The sequence below is a fragment of the Erigeron canadensis genome, chromosome 8, assembly GCF_010389155.1.
Source record: "Erigeron canadensis isolate Cc75 chromosome 8, C_canadensis_v1, whole genome shotgun sequence".
In the NCBI taxonomy this organism is placed as follows: Eukaryota; Viridiplantae; Streptophyta; class Magnoliopsida; order Asterales; family Asteraceae; genus Erigeron; species Erigeron canadensis.
This window is the reverse complement of record NC_057768.1, coordinates 3,338,044-3,355,568: the sequence shown is the minus strand read 5'-3', so window position 1 is coordinate 3,355,568 and position 17,525 is coordinate 3,338,044. Positions and strand designations below refer to the sequence as shown.

Below are 17,525 nucleotides of genomic sequence, written 5' to 3'. Positions count from 1 at the left end.
CCAATAAAAAGAAAAGAAAAAGCTTAAAGTACTCTTCATATAAAAATCCTTCTGTCAAATGTAAATAAGTTTTGTTGTGTGGGATTTTCGGTTGAGACATATAAAAAGAAAGAAAGACTTCAATATATATATATATATATATATATATATACGTTTCTAACCCGGTCAACGACCGGTATAGATCTAGTTTAAGTTATTGGTGCTACTTCACCAATACATTTTATTTTTGTTAATGCCATGTCATCATTAATAAAAAAGCAAATATATGTTTTCTTTTTGCGCAGGCCTCCTTATAAACAAATTCCATCTCCCATCAATATTTATAATTCTTAACTAGCACGGTACCCGCGTAATGCGGCGGTGGTTATGGAGGCAACGGTGTAGTGGTGGGGACGACTGTTTGTGGTGGAGGCGGCGTCGAGTGATGTAGATTATTGATGTAAAGGTAATCAATGTAAAAGGTTAATGGATATATTTTTGATAAATGACTGATATTGTAATTTAAACATTAACGGTATTTTAGTGTAACACCCCAAATATTTTAAGGTAAAAGAAATGAACCATTTTTCATAGTTTTGACATTAAATTAATTTTCTAGTATTTTATTTTTGAATATGGGGTTAATTTAGTTGGAACTTTAGCGGATAGCGGGTAAAATACCCACCAATGTGAGAAGTGCGTCGCGGCACCCATAGGAAGTGCCAGACATTTTCTTTTGAGTGTGAATCATACTTCCACTTTTATTTTCTTCTTCCCTTCATGCATTCCTTCTCATATTCTTTCAAAATCAAAGAGTAATTCATCCAAGAGCAAAATCATTAATCATCTCCATCTATATTAGAAATTTATAAGCTAGGGTTTTGGTGATTTTGGGTGGTGGCCGAAAATCAAGAGGAAAATGGGAGAAAAAGGAATTGTGGCTTATAGTCTTGATTTAGCTCATTGAATCTTGAGGTATTGAATTCCCTTAAACTAGTTTTTATCTTTCTTTTGGAATTAGGGTTCATAGATGAACCAAATTGGGGGTTTTGCAAGAAAATGAATTATGGTTAATTTTTCTCAATTCCTTAGTTAACCTAGTTGTCATTGAGCAATGTGATGTGTTTGATTACGAAATTGATAAGTTCATGTGAAAATGTTAGTTAATGAGAAAAGATGAATTTTACTAGTTATTGAAATATGGATGAAAATGGTAGGTTGAACTACCCAATGTTGTTGTTAAAGATGAAAGTAACTCAATGACAAATGGGTTGGGTTTTGGGTTTAGAAAAGACTAGTGATTGAGAATGGCTAGGTTGAACTAGCCAAGTTGTGAATATAACCTTATGCATTTTTACGATATGATTATAGGTTGAAGCTTGCTTGTGCTTGTCTATTTAGCGTTATTGTTTTTGTTGCGGAGGAGGTGAGTATATTTGCATACCCTTATGTATACGTTGGGTCAATTACCATGAGATGTGAATGTTCCAAGCATGGTAATTGATTTGGCGTCAAGCCCATGTGGGGCATTGTTTATGAGGCCTAGGAACCTCCGGGGCCTAAGAATCCCGAAAGTTGATATGATATGAGGCCTAAGAACCTCCAGGGACTAAGAATCCCGAAAGTTGATATGATATGAGGCCTAAGAACCTCCAGGGACTAAGAATCCCGATAAGATGTGATTGTTTAGCTTATATGGATCGATATATGTGTAGTTAGTGTACATGGTGAATATGTAAATGTGACATGACGATGCCATAGGTTACATGTAAAAGTCCTTGTACTTTGCCCTCCTTCGTATTCGTAAATGTATGCAAGTATATTCACTAAGCCTTTGCTTATATTTTAGTTGTTTACTCTCTTATAGGTAGTTCCGGAAGAAGGAACTAGTGTGGTAGAGTTGAAAGATTTGTAGAGCTTGAAGTTGACTTTTGCAAGACTTGAAGGTATTAGGTCATTCTCGGATGAATGGCTACTTTGGTATTAGAGGCTTAGAAGTCCCTCTCCCTTTGGCTCTTAATACATTTTGTTTTGATGGTCTTGTCTCTGTTAAAATTGTGCAAATGGTTAAGCGTAAGTCTTTTGGAAAGGTTGTGAATTGAACTTTGGGCGAAAAGTATGTCGATTTGGGTAAATGACCCATTTGATGGTCTCCTTGGAATTTGGAACAAGTTATGTTGTAAATTGGTTCAAAATGTGTCTAAATTGTTCTTGGTCAGTTTTGAAATGTGTTTTATAAAGTTCATGTTGAATTGTGAATGTTGCAAGTTTGTTCAAGTGTTGGAATGGTTTAGGTTTGCTGATCAGGTGGCTCACTGCGGCGCAGTGGGGGTGGTTTTGCCCACTGCGGTGCAGTGGATTCCCATAGAAATGAGTTTTGGTTCCTCCCACTGCGGCACAGTGGGAGATGTATCGAACCCACTGCGGCGCAGTGGGGCAGGTTCATCTTCTGGCCGAGGATTTCCACTGCGGCGCAGTGGGGAGTCCTCGACCCACTGCGGCGCAGTGGGGTATATATATATAAAAAAATTCTTATGTTTTCGGTTTATCGAGTTTGGTCCTTTCATTTAGTTAATTCCTTCTTAACTTTTGAAGAGTGAGTTATTTTATTTATTAAATAGTATAAAAGTATAGATTAGATGTATATGAGAATTAAGATTAAAAAATAAGAGTATTTTGGGTATAAAAAAGTGCTGAATTTCTTAAAATATGAGAGGTCAATATGTTTTATAAAGGTTATATATATATATATATACTAGTCTTAATACCCGTACGATCTACGGATTATATAATATTTGATGATACAGAGAATACATGACTGTTAGATATCTAACTTTTGATACCATACTTTCACATATTATATGAAACTCATATGAATTGAATAATATATTTGTTTAATTAGATGTTTAAAACTTAGCACATATCTTATCTTTTAAGATATAGTTGTATTCTGTATATGATGTTAACATTATTAATTTTTTTTATAAATCATATATATGGAAACTTAATATATAATTAGATATATAAATCTAAAGATTAGTATTTGACTACAATTAGATAATTTGGTAATCATGAATTAGAAATCTTTTTTTAGTTACACCAAGTGACAATATATTAAATCTAAAAAAAGATTAGTAGTTGAATACAATTAGGTAATTATGAATTAGGAATCTATTTTTAATTACATCAAAAAGTGACACATGTCGTGTAAGGAATGCGCCAAGTGTTGATAAAAAAAATACACAATCCTGATTTAGTATATTGGTAGATATATATATATTACTAGGTCTTTGACCCACGCGTTACGCGAAAGTTTTAAAGTTTGTTTGTTTCTTTTTAGATTGTATGGAAATTTAACGAATAAATCATCTTAAGTAAAATGAATCGTTTAGAATATGGATGTTTAAATGCTTTAATAATATTCATTAAAATATAACGACAATAAAGGACGAACATGAAATTAGTAAATAATGTAGTGCAACATTGGAATATAGAAAGCGACAAATACTACATATTTGCTAGATGTTCAACTCCATTTATATGAGTATTTCTGAACATTTTGATAGATGAATACCTTAAATAATGTGTATGGAACGAATGATAAGAAAAAGATGTTATAAATAACATAATATGATTAATAAATATACCAATAGGTTCACCAATGACAACTTTTTGTTGGTAATATTAGTAAAAGATTCAAACTTAATCCATACAAAGGACCATTAAAGCAGTCAACAACTTTGAGTGTTGTCTTTGTAGTAAGAGTGAGTTTATATGGATATTCGGTGAGCTTATATTTCGGGTTGTTTAAACCAATATCGTAATTATAGATAACGACAACAACATCGTCAACCAAAATGGACTGAAATTTGGTTTTATTAGAATAACTTGATGATGCTTGCATCTTCTTTCCCTATTACGAAATGAGAAAACCATATATTTTTATCATGTCAATAAATACTCGTATAAATTAATAAAAAATTTAAAAATCCGTTCATCAATTCATAGATTTAAATAATGAAACATACATGTTCGTCAAGTATAAGGACTTCCAAAACTATGGAGGTGTTGTTTTTCTCCATATCCAGGTTGGAGCCATATTTTAAGTACGCATGCTTTCACTGAACAATTATCTCAATATCAATTGAGTTTCACATCATAAAAAAAACATATGTGTAGCCATTGCTGCATCACAACATATTTATATAACAATTAGTATATGATCGTTGTTTGAATAACAAAAGATGTCTTTTTATCATAAAAACCTAAGTACATACAATGTGAATCAATTAAAAACCAAGATAATTAACAAAGTATACAGAAGACCGTCTATCATCATAAAACCTAGGTACTGAATCAATAAAAAACCAAGAAAATATATAGTGTAAAGAAGAACATCAAGGCTAATAATCTAGCATAGCGTCATCTCACTTCATCGCAATTCAGGCTGAACAAAGTGTCGTATACAATTATGTGGTATTCAATCTAAAGGAGCCAACAACTAATTTCAATGAAGATATATTTGGGGCGAAAAAAAATACTAATTAATTAGTCTAAAAGGTTTTAGATTTATGTTAAATCAAAATAAAATTTTACACAACAACTAATTCAAACCATGATATACTTGTAAAAAACAATTCCATAGCAACTAATTCCAACCATAATATACTTGTAAAAAAGAGCTAAAAATTATAGTTAATCAATTTAAAAACTTACGGATCTATGTTAAAACAAAATAATGCATCGAGCAAAGAAGAAATATATGGAAGGAAAAGATAATCTCAAAAACTCTTAATCGATATATATAGGATGAACATTGGTGTATTTTTTGGGTAAATGATATCATATTCCTAATTATGGAACTAATCTTTTGCAATGTGAAACAAAATTTTTGCTTTTTTGTACTCGATCGACTTTGTTTAACTTTTTTTTTTTATTATAGTCATATTTTTTTTATTCTACTATTTTGTTCTATATTGTATAATTAAAACTAAAATATTGAAAAAAATGTATGAAAATGCCACATAGGTTATAATCCTATGTGGCAATATTGAAGAATAGGTTTATGTTTTTAGAGGCTCTAGAATCATTCGATTTCCTACCGATATATAGATATAAATAATAATAATAATAATTATAATTATATAGAGTTATAGATATAGATAACGTTTCAAAAAAAAATAAAAATCCATAAACCCATGAAGCTTGATGTGGTGGCGACCAGGCTGGCGCCCTTAACAGACGCGTCAAAAACTCAACATGTTGGCTCCAAAACACGGCCATCATATTATTCGTCGAAGATGGTTTTACGTACAGTATATGCTTCAACAATAATAAACAAAAAAAGATCTCGTAGTTCTTTTGTATGGAAAAAAGGTTCGATAGTATTTTAATAATATCACCAAAATAATGTACATTTGTCTTTAAAGCTGAGGAGCACAAATGCACAACAAAGACAAAAGAGCATAGCTTTGACTCTTGAATTGGAAAGTTTATAGTTTGACTGAATCACTGGTCATTGTCAGTGCAGTGGCAAATTAGTGTAGAAAAAGTGTGAAAAGGAAAAGAAGTGGGGATCTCACTAAAATGCAATTGCGATCTTTCCTGGCCATCTAAAAAGCTTCGAACTGGTGTCTTTTCTGAATATTTTAAGCTGCTTTACCGTTAACTCGACTTATACAACTCATGAAAGAATGATTCATCAATTTCCTGTAGAAATAGGATCCATACATCAAAGGAAGAGTGCTTGGCATTCGTCAAGGCCATACAGATACATACATATTATAGAAAGACACTCTCAGAAGATTAAAGGTCACACAATGCCAAAAAAAAAAAAAAACATCGCCGAGCTGAGTCCTACAGCAACAATTTTTGCATGTTCGGAGATAGGAATCAACCACAAAGCAAGGTCTTGGCGTCTTAAGAGAGGGAGGGGGGAAATCAAAAGTATGCCTTTAAATAAGAGGAAAATGTAACCGATACAAGACATTTGACACTTCACTAATTTTCAAATTCAATCTCTTTCAACTGGTGCCTACTTTTCTTACTGCAAACAGATTAGAGGCCAAAATCCCTGCAAAGTTGATGAGATACACCAGCATATATGTCTACGCCAACATCTGTAATAAAGAACAGAAATAAGTAGACTGGCCGAACTCAAACAATATACAACAGACCAACAATTATAATTACTAGAGTTTTAACTGCAAGTCCGCAAGGACCATAGCTAATAGAGAAAGTAGATTAAAAGATTTCTAAAGCATGTCACTTGTGTCATTCACATCTTGTTTCTTATCTCAAGTATATATCTAAGCTCATTTTTACAAATTTTTTGTACAGATAGGACAAAAAACGAAGCCATTGGTGCATCTAGAAATTTTACCCAAAATATTTGCAAAGCAAGGAAGTCCGGTGTCTTAGACACCGTCCTTCGCCACGTTTGCAGAAGTCTGGTGTCTAAGACACCGCACTTGACCACTTTTTCGATTCTTCAAACTTCTTTGTCTTCATTGTATTAGTTTACTTTGAAAAACAAAACCTGCATAAAAGTTGGTTGGGTCTAGAATAAAAACTGCCTGATAAGTTGGGAGGAGGGGGTGGATTGTAATCACCGGGGGTGTAGCCAGTGTTATGAGGAGGGGCCGGATTACTAAAGTCATAGCTGCAAGTCCCTAAGGACCATAGCTAATAGAGAAAGTAGATTATAAGACTTCTAAAGTTGGATAGGGTCTAGAATAAAAACTGTCTGAAAAGTTAGCAGAGGACGGATTGTAACCACCGGGGTGTAAGTTTTTAATTACCACCAACTTTTTCTTTTCCAAAATAAATATTTAATACAATAAAGACACAGACGTTTGAAGAATCGAAAAAGCGGTCAAGTGCGGTGTCTTAGACACCGGACGTATAGGGACATGGCGAAGACGGTATCTAAGACACCGGACTTCCTTGTTTTACAAATGTTTTGGATAAAATTCCTAGATGCACCAATGGGATCATTTTTTGTCCCATCCGTACAAAAAAGCATCACCCTTGAAATTCAATACACTAAGTAAAGCACTTTAAACTAAGGATGCACAACGATAACACTTCTGCTAAAGAAAATGGTAGACATGCTGCACATATGTTAATGAAGCTTTACTCACATAACCTATGGTTCAACACCACTGACCTCAATAACTAAGACTACGGTGGGGTGGAGTCTCTGGTGCAGCCATCACCACCACCATCACGTTGTACTGAAGACTTTAGGCCGACAGCACAAGGCCACGACGGTCTGGAACTGAGCCTGTCATTCATACTAGGTGACAGAGCAACTAACTTCCGTGTGTATGGCCCATCCAATATCTAGTTTAATATTTAGAATGATAGTTCATGTGTCATCCATCATCCCGTAAACATTCAGCATTTTCTTTCTACCATTAATGTAATATATGTGGCATAACAATGACCCTCAGTCCAAGTGATTGAGGTGAAGTACCCAGTGACATTATTGACCTATATAATTGGTTCAAGTGTCACATGTGACAAAAAAAAAAAGTTCCATGTCGGGCCAAGGGGTTTTCTCTCCTATGGTGGGTTTCCTCCTGTGGGGAGTGGAGATGATTGGGCGGACTAGTGGCCCGTCAGTGATCCCAATTTGCCGTTAAAAAAATGTAATACTTGGCATGCTATATCGAATACTATTACAGCTTTAGTCTCATGTTCAGCATCTAAATTAATTTCATTTATTATTTTACTTTTATCTAAGCATTAATGCAATGCCGTCCAATATATGCATGTGTTTTCACATGTAAAACAGGCATGGTCATAAACAGGCATACTATCAAAGAAGTGAGATTGATTCCTGTACAAAATATGGTTAGCATAATAACAATAACATGACTAAATACTTACACTCTCGAAACTAGATTATAGCTATAACAAATACATTCACATTTACACACTATTTACACATTTAAATCTAAATTATAACTATAACATACACATTCACATTTACACACTATTTACACACTTAAAATTAAATTATAGCTATTACAAATACATTGACAAGTGTAAATCACTATAGAGCCGTTAGCCAACCAATAATGAAGCTGAACCAAAAACCAATGGGTTGTCCATTCAGGACATATGCAAAAACCAGTGGATGTGGAATGTGTTTTATTTCAAAAAACAAAACTAAATACATTAATAAATAAGTAACATGAGTATCAAAATATAGTGACTACTTTCATAAGGATTAGATTAAAAAATGTTATACAATACCACACACATATTATCAGGAAGACCTCAACTAAATAGAATTATTTATGGCATATATACAATTTATGGAAGAGTTAAAATTTAAGCAACATACAAATCCATAAAAGATTATAACAGAAAGACAATTGCTGACCACTTAAAGTTAGAGAAAGCCACAGTAATAGCTGAAAAACAACTCCATGTCCTAATGCAGCAAACTTCATATGTGCATAAAAACCATCTAAGGTAGAGAAAACAGCCACAAAAAATTAAGGTCTCAGCGCTTCAAAAAGAATTCCGCTTCTGAAATGAGGGTAAAAATTATCAGTCAAAGACATTGTACTTATCTTACATTACTGCAAATAGACTAAAGACAGTAATACTTTCAATATTAACGAAATAAATCAGTCAATATATCTACGGCAATCTCTGTAGTAAACAGCAAAAAGTAGACTGGCTAAAATCGACCTATCTAAAAGAAACCAATAATCATAATTATCAAAGTTTTGACTGCAAGGAATATAGCTACTAGGGCAAGTAGAATACTCATTATACTATAAAGAAGATTTCTAAAGCATATCAATTGTGTGATTGAAAACAAAAGTAGCATTTCTAATTGCTCTATAAATATCACCAAACATTAAGCACCTTAAGCATCTTGCTTCATATCTCGAGTCTATCTCTAACAATCATATTGCCTCTCACCTTCATACCTCATGGGTATAGCAAAGTTAACCTTAGCCATTCTAATCCTCACCCTAATCATCATGCCCCATTATACTGAAGGAAGACACTTAAAACAAAGGATGCATCACAGAAACACTTCTAATAAAGAAAAAGTAAGACATGGTGTAACATTTGTAAATGAAGCACTATCCACAAAACCTATGGCGCAAACACCACAGACTTCAAACACAAAGACTGAAGTGGAATCTCCAGTGCAGCCACCGCCACAACCACCATCACACGGTGCTAATGACTTTAGGCCGACAGCACCAGGGCACAGCCCTGGGGCTGGGCATGCCATCCAAACGAGATGAAAGAGCATTTCATAATTCGCATGCATGAGCCATCTGACAATGTGATGTAAAATTTAGAGTAATGGTTCATGTGAAATTCATCATCTAGTAAACTCAATTCGGTATTTTCTTTCTTCCATTAATGTAACATTGGGTGTAATCTATTGAATAATATCATAATTCACGTCTCATTCTCATACTTCATCATCTACTATCTTTGCATTAATATATTTGGCGTAATATACTGAATAAAATGGTCCATAGGTCATTCATCATATATTTTGTAAAACTCCTTTCACCACCTTCTATCTTAGATATTCATATAATGCAAAGCCATGCAATTATAGTGCATTTTATCATACCATGGAATTCAAAAAAGAACTGTGCAATAGCAAAAAGCCTTACCAGGATGGAACTTTGCATTCATGTCTTAGCAGCCGAAAGATCGAAAAAATTCCCATCAATAGGAAAGAAAGAAGATTATCCTGCTTACATGAACCACAACAAAACAACCCATTAGTGGTCATTGACATACACTACAAACTTCAAAGTCCAGAAATCCGATAAAACAAAACGTCTCTCATAAGAGTGGTGGTGTATAAAACATAAAACCCCACGATCTGTTATATATGAAAGGGATGTATTATAACCTTTGAAATGTATTCAAAGTAATTAATATCAACTCATTCACCAATATGCCATTTTCATAAGGAAATATGGTAAGTATCGGCAGAAATAGTCCAAGAGGTTCTAGCAGTTTTGCGATAGATAAAAGGTCTGGTAAAAGTTGATTATTAAGTAATAATGAGTTTCTTAGGTTCGTTGAGAGATGTGGGAAGGATACTTCTCAGTACTACTATGTGAAAAGTAAATGAACCATAAAATCCGGTTCTATCTTGGCAAGCAAGTGGTGTGATTACATGAAATCTCTATGTACTCAAATATATTTTTCATATTGCTTTCCAATGCTGTGATGGATAAATAGTAATGTGTATTTATCCAACACATGACATGTAATATTGAAGAAATTTAGAAAATTTGAAATATAATAGCGCTGCTGATTGTTAGTCCTATTAATTTGATCTCATTTCTCATTTTCCCTTTTGTGGGAGGGTGGCAATCATCTCCCGGATGCAAGAATAATACAGACAGGCAATAACATGGAGCTTGAATATGGGTATACGAATGGATTGTTAATGAAAGATTGAAAAGCCTAGAAAGATATGGCAACATGAATATAGTGTAAGATTTAATTATAAGAAAAATAAAAAATGTAGGATAGAATGTCAAGAAGGGATCAGGTTGACAGGTAACCGGTTAAGATTATTCAACCCGACCCACTAAAAGTTTTAGATCAGAAATTTCACCCTGACCCACGACCTATTAACCCGGATCTGACCTGATAAATGAATGGGTAAAACAGGTTGTGGGCAGGATGGTTTCGGGTCAAGTGAATTTAATGTAAACTTCTTGTGGTTTTCTCCCATAATTACAGCTTTCTAAAACACAAAAACAATAAACTTGCACAAAAAATGTACTAAATCTACAAGTACATGATACACAAGATGTAAGTTCAAAACATGTTATTATAGATTTGAGATATTAGAGTTCAAACTTCAAAAGGATTTGTTAAAGTATATATATTTTTCAAAAAAAAAAAAATCAAACATTTCAGGTTTGCGAGTCGACTTGATGAGCCAAAAGCAAAACATAAACCCGATCTGGAAAAGTTAAGGTTGGTGGGTAGAGAATACACAGCCCTAAGTTGGTTTTTTCAGGTTGGTTTGAGTATTTACATGGGAATACAAAACCACTATCAGCTTAAAATTAAATTTTTACATTTGCCTTGAGATGATATATGCAACTATGAAAAAGTTGGTATTGATATAACTTCTTGAACTTGAAACACTGGAAAAAGAATTCAATACAATATCATGTAACTTAGATGAAAATAAAGCACCGGTAAAAGGATACATGTTTACGAGACATTCAAGCAAATCATATTTAAAGCAAATTATATTAGATAGTGCTGCATTAGCTATAATTTCTTGATGTATATATATCACCTACCCAAGGGATATTCATGAGTAACATTGCAATAGATGTACGGACCGTGAAAGGAAATATAGGTATATAATATGCCGAACCTACCGCAAAGATCCCAATAGATTGTCCCACCAAATTAAGTCACTATCATCCAATGATATTCACACATGCTCATACTATTATACAAGTACAACCTCACTCACTATTTGAACTACAGGCTAGCATAAGAGAATCATATTCTGTTTGTCGCTTAATAAAATATAATCACTTTTTCAATTTAATAAGTTGAGTGGGAAGAAGGCGGTTAGAGTCTCCAAGGGTTATGGAGCCAGCTAGGAAATGTCCTAAAGGGAAAAAAAGAAAACTATTTTTAAACCACTATGAATGGAGATAAAAATGTTGGGAATGAAAAGCTCATCATTTTTTCCCTTTTGTTTGACTTCTTTTTCATAAATTAGTTGATAGTAGCTTTCACAGCAAAATACGAGTGGTAGGCCCTCATGAAAGGATTGCGATTTTTAATCAAAATGTTTATAAAAACACATAAAAGTAGAAGACCACAACTGATAGGAGAAATGGTATTTGAATTTAAATTATAAAGCATGCACAATATAATGTTAGATTGGGATTAAAAATGTTTGGTCAAATGTTGAAATTTTTGTAAGCCATTCACTACAAGTCACTTTTCTTTTTCGGTTGGCAGTGATTTCCATTTGATGATACCACTTAAAAAGTGCATTCGGCCGTCTTACTTTTGATCAGAATACTAGGCGATACTAAAGAAAGACTATAATTAGAAATAAAGTTAATGATATATCATATACTGAAATATAGATTAGTTATAGTGATAGCTTTAGTCTCAAGAATATTTCTTTGTTTTCAACAAACTTTCAACTAGACTTCTATGTCAACTTTAGAAAGGGTCACTGTTTGAAAAAAAAGCCTTCACCTGTGGAAGAACATACATCTGTTCAAAGCTACAGCTATATCTTCGTGCACCATTTCCTTCCACGTACTCCAAAGTACCCTTATGAGTTCTTTACAGAATACACTCTATCCATCTATAAAGAAAAATCCAGGTCGAAATCCATATGAAATTTCAACAATAACTTTTGGAACCATAAATACAGCATTCAACACGAATTAGCACTGCGAATATCTATAAAATTTTTAAAATACGGAAGTTCTGTTATGTAAAACAACTTATCGACAAATTAATACTATAGGTATCCCCCTTAGAACTACGTAACATTGTAATATCAACTATTTTTGGAGTGGAGTGGGGGATTTATATATTCTATAGAAACTTTTGAAAGTTAAAGTTTTCAGCAAAATGAATAATATTAGAGTGGAGATATTTTTTAAATACAAAAGTTAACAAACAACTAGTTCTTTCTCTTTCAGTCTTTTAAAAATTCAAATTTTAATCAAAATGCAATTAGAGTGGAGATTTTTTAAATACAAAAGTAATCAAACAACTAGTTATTTCAAACCCTTTTGTTTCATAAAAATAATGTATGAAAATGATGTAGTTTAATAACAAGGATAGTCCACGAAAACTTTCACAGGTTTTAAGCTAATCTCAAAATTTATATCTACTACTGGTTTTACTTGGAATAGAACTTAAACCAGGTAAATATAATTGCCTAACCGAGACTTCCAGGGGACCTTAGACTGTAATTTATGTAGTAAATGCTTCAAAGGCCCTGCATTGGACTGCATTAAACTAGCTAATAATTAGTACCTTCGCTACCTTGAAAAGCAAGCTCAAGAAAGGAAATGCTCATGTGATAAAATCACTACTCGTGAAATCTGAACCTTTGACTGCTAATCAATTAATTTAATGAAATATGTGTGCTGCATAAACTAATAAGCATGTAGAGTCTTGGACACTTGTATCTCACTTAAAATTGTCGACCGCAAGAGCTTATATATCTTCTATAAACTGCCACACAAAATTATAAAACATTGCTCAGTGGAAAGGACTAGGGAATCTTTTGGTGGTGATGGTGGTGATAAAGTTAGTTAATTTGATATTATAACTTCGAAAATCTAAGCAGTACCATAAGATATTGAAAAATAAAGGATTTAATATAATCATCACTCGTGCAAGGACCAACTAGTCAAACAACAAGTCATGCAAATTGTATGGCTAGTAGACATTCAAGGACCACTAGTGGCTACAAGAGTCATTCACAGTGATGCACGGTATGGCTACTCTCACTTTACACTAAAATAGTTGTGGCAATTGCGATCCAAAACTTATAAATAGGCCGATTTCGTTACTGTTTTTATCTCTAACAGATCAAACAGGTATAACAAAAAAGGTCATCTTAAAAGAAAAAGAAAAAAAAAGAAGCGGCTTCAACTGCTTAACGGTTGAAAATGACTCTATAATGCATACTTCCTACATCATCTTAATAAACAGAATCACATTCTAAAAAAGAATACAGAAACCATTGTCATATTTAACCCGCTAACTATTTCAATAGAACTATATAACTTTTTGGACTAAGTGCTTTGGTTCAACCAAAACTAACCTGACCCACATCACTTTACACGTTTTGGAGTTTAGTCCTACACCCGTTTTGACCCATTAATCCATTATCCAACTTTTCCATTTATGCGCATCTAGAGTAAACTATTCATAGAGAGATTGCCATTAAACATGGAATAGTTGAAGAGACTTAATATTCTAAATTAAGCAAAAAGGGCCCTAATCGGCCTGATGGGGATCACTCAGTTATGATTTGCCATTTTGCCCAATGAACTAGCTAACATTCCTTTCACAAGTTAAAACATCTGATAGAATTAGAGTTACACACCTTAGGGGGTATTTGGGATTGAGTTTCCAAAAGGGGATTTTAAAAAGTATGACTCACTTTTAAGGGCTTTCATGCCTCTTGCAGCGACCAGTTATGATTCCAATCCCTGAAAAATGGCAATTAAACTTTAGTAAACATTTTCGCAATGCAAGGCCAATTACACAAGATATGTTAATGGCAGTACAGAATAACTTGCATTCAATACCATAAGTAAATAAATACATAAGCAAAACCTCAAGTTTTCAACAAACTGTTTAGTGCTTGCAGAAATTAAAAAATGAAGACCAAGTCACAATTCCCGAAACAACAGAGCCAACATACAGAGAGAGTTTTTCAGAGATGTTATTAAATTATTGGAAGCATTTTGGTCTATTTTAATCAGTTAATGCATTTCTAATCGGTTCTTCTCCTCTTTCAGTTTTGGTCCTAACTCCTAGCGTAGATACTACCAAAACACAAACAATATGGAAAATAGAATAACTGTGTTTACAAGTTCATACTGCTGAAAAGAAATCCTAAATGTAAAATAAGTCAACCACCGGGAATGTTCCAATACAATGCAGGTTAACAAGGGCCATTCATAGAATTCCTAAAAGCTTATATCTTCAAATAAAGATATACAGAAAACTTGAATACCCTTGCCTCTGGAGACAGAGGTCATGGGTTCGATCCTCATCCCATGCAAAGGTTGGAGGGCCTTTTCTACCATTTAGGTAGAAACTGGAAGCAGCCTCTCTACTTAGGTAGAGGTAAGGTCTGCCTACATCTTAACCTCCCCCGTACACCGTCGAGGTATTGGGGCTCAAAACTCGCGGAAGGCGGCACTGAGCAGGTACTTACTTACAGAAAACTTGAATACCATCGTTTTAAATTCAACTGATGAGAAGGATATTCATATTGAACAGTTACAGCACAACTCGGGTAAATTATGACCATTTATTAAAGTTACTAGAGATCAAAATACAAATGGTCAAAATTCAAAGTAGCTATCACCTGCAACATTTAAATCCATATTGCAAGTAAAAAGAAACCAATACTAAAATCCAATTGTCTAACCATTAACCACATCACCAACCTATATGATTTTTTTCTAGTAAACCGTGGTATGAGCTACTAATCCGCAGATTTATGCAAAGTGTTGCCTCCACATATATTAGGCAAGTGTCCTATGAAGGTTGACGTGACGTAAAGCGGAGATCTTTATTTTTTATTTTTGAGGTCTATGGGGTCAGAACTTGAGAGCTCCATTTGGAGGAACTCAAAGCCAACACTAACCAGTAGGCTACCACATTTAAAATATATATGTGTGCATCAAGCTATTAAAAAACCATACATGACCAGCTTTTCCGATGATAAACATCAGAAAATACATGACTTTCATGATCTCAGATACATCAACAAACAAATAAATAAATCCTTTATTAATGTATCCTTGTCATCGAACTTTCATTTAAATACCTCACGTTAACTAATGACCTCACAATGTTCTTCAGATTACAGGAAAAATATCACCCGTTTTCTTGTGAAGGAATCATTATATATTATTTTTATATCTACTTTTATTTACCTAAAAACAACCATATTACAAAGCAAGCAAACCAGCTAATATTATATTATTATATGATGAAAGTTAGCAGCCAGAAAAGCCAATAGACAACTTTCCAAATTTCCTTTCTTGGAAATCAACAACTAAAACAGAGGGAGATCAAAATGCACATGATCCCCATTTTCATTATTTTAATCTCATTTTATTTTTATACCTTTTTCACCACTTTCCCTTTATCATACAGTTACCAATTAATGAACTTCTTCTAACAGCGAATCATTTATATGTTATATAAAAAAAAATATACATATAGTAGATACATATATATCTATAATTCAAGCTGATGAGGTAATTATAGTTACAATATAGTCCAAAAATCGAAAAATAACTTACGAATTCAACACAAAAATTGTAAAAGTGAGCTGATTGGAAGAACCCAAACCTGTAAAAAGTGTAACCGAAAGACTTCAGTGAATCGGGTCATGGATTATTTATTAAAATGGTAGAGGTTTTAGACATACTAAAGTACTCCGTATAAATTACATCAATACTATGTTCAAAGCAAAATTACATTTATACCCATTTAAAGTTTATTTCTTTTTCATTTTTATTTTTTAGTATTTAAATTCTAGAGTTAATTACAGAAATTATCTCTGTCGTGGACCTCCACTTGCAACTTTCGTCCCTAAGTTTAATAAATTATAGTTTTAGTCCAAACTTTGTTCCGTCAACACTTTTGCTCCTGACCAACGTCCGTTAAAAAGGAGGTCACGTGTCTGATATGTGATGGGTAATCTTGTAATTTGACTTAGAGTTAATTACAGAAATCGTCTCTATTGTAAACCACCACTCTCGACTTTAGTCCTTAGCTTTTAGTAATTAAAATTAGTTCAACTAAATCTAAAAATTCAAAATCTTATCAACATATATTAAACTAAGGTTTTGTTTCTTTTTTACTTAATAAACATGTTAAGAACTAAATCATTCAGTTGCATTTCATTTTTTTTTTTTACTTAATAAACAAAAATAACGTCAATTACTTATATTTTAATCAATACATACAAACATTCTTAATTCTACTATAAAAACATGTGTGCATGAGCAAACTTGAAAAGCATGAAATAAATTGAAGCCTCGTAATAACTTCAAATTCTGATTCAAGTGAGTGTTGGGTTACTATGGAAACTACGACAAACTCCGGGTTTGGAGAGAAGGGAGGAGTTATCGAGTTTGGAGTCACCGGAGATGGCGGTGGTTGTGAGTCACCGAAATCTGTCGTAGTTTCCATAATAACCCAATCACTCACTTGAATCTGATTTCGAAGTCATTTCACGGGCTTCAATTTGTTTCATGCTTTTCTAATTTCCTTACGCATACATGTTTATAGTAGCATTCACATAGTCACATTTAATTTCCTTTTCATTTGTCGTGGCTCACGAGCAGTTTGTGTGATTTATTAAGAGTTTGTATATATTATTTCTAAAAGTGTGAATATAAGATTTAGTTTAATATATGTTAATAAGATTTTGGGTTTTAAGATTTAGTTTAACTAAGTTGGTTTAAAGTTAATTATTAAAAGCTAAGGACCAAATCTGAAAGTGGTGGTTCACGATAGGGACGATTTCTTTAATTAAATGTAAGCCAAATTACGAGATTACCCATCACGTGTCAGACATGTGACCTCCTTTTTAACGGACGTTTATGGTCAGGACCAAAAGTGTTGACGGAGCAAAGTTTTTTGGACTAAAACTGTAACTTATTAATCATAAGGACGAAAACTGCAAGTAGAGGTCTACGACATGGACAATTTCTGTAATTAACTCTAAATTCTATTAACTAACAAGGTGCTAGTGAGGACAAGAAGAAATATAT

General features: G+C 33.2%; 1 long non-coding RNA gene across 8 annotated transcripts; it reads right to left on the bottom strand.

The window, feature by feature from the left end:
• Window positions 1–5,665: 5,665 nt before the first annotated feature.
• Window positions 5,666–16,191, bottom strand: LOC122579623. Of its 8 annotated transcripts, XR_006320677.1 has the most exons (7): window positions 16,096–16,191; window positions 14,108–14,213; window positions 13,027–13,227; window positions 12,232–12,343; window positions 9,642–9,721; window positions 8,372–8,520; window positions 5,666–6,098 (listed from the first exon to the last, which is right to left on the bottom strand). It is a non-coding gene; the product is annotated as an uncharacterized LOC122579623 (long non-coding RNA). The 8 variants fall into 8 exon arrangements; XR_006320675.1 differs by lacking the exon at window positions 8,372–8,520 and having other exon boundaries at window positions 13,036–13,227; window positions 16,096–16,189; XR_006320674.1 differs by lacking the exon at window positions 8,372–8,520 and having other exon boundaries at window positions 13,027–13,220; window positions 16,096–16,189.
• Window positions 16,192–17,525: the final 1,334 nt, after the last annotated feature.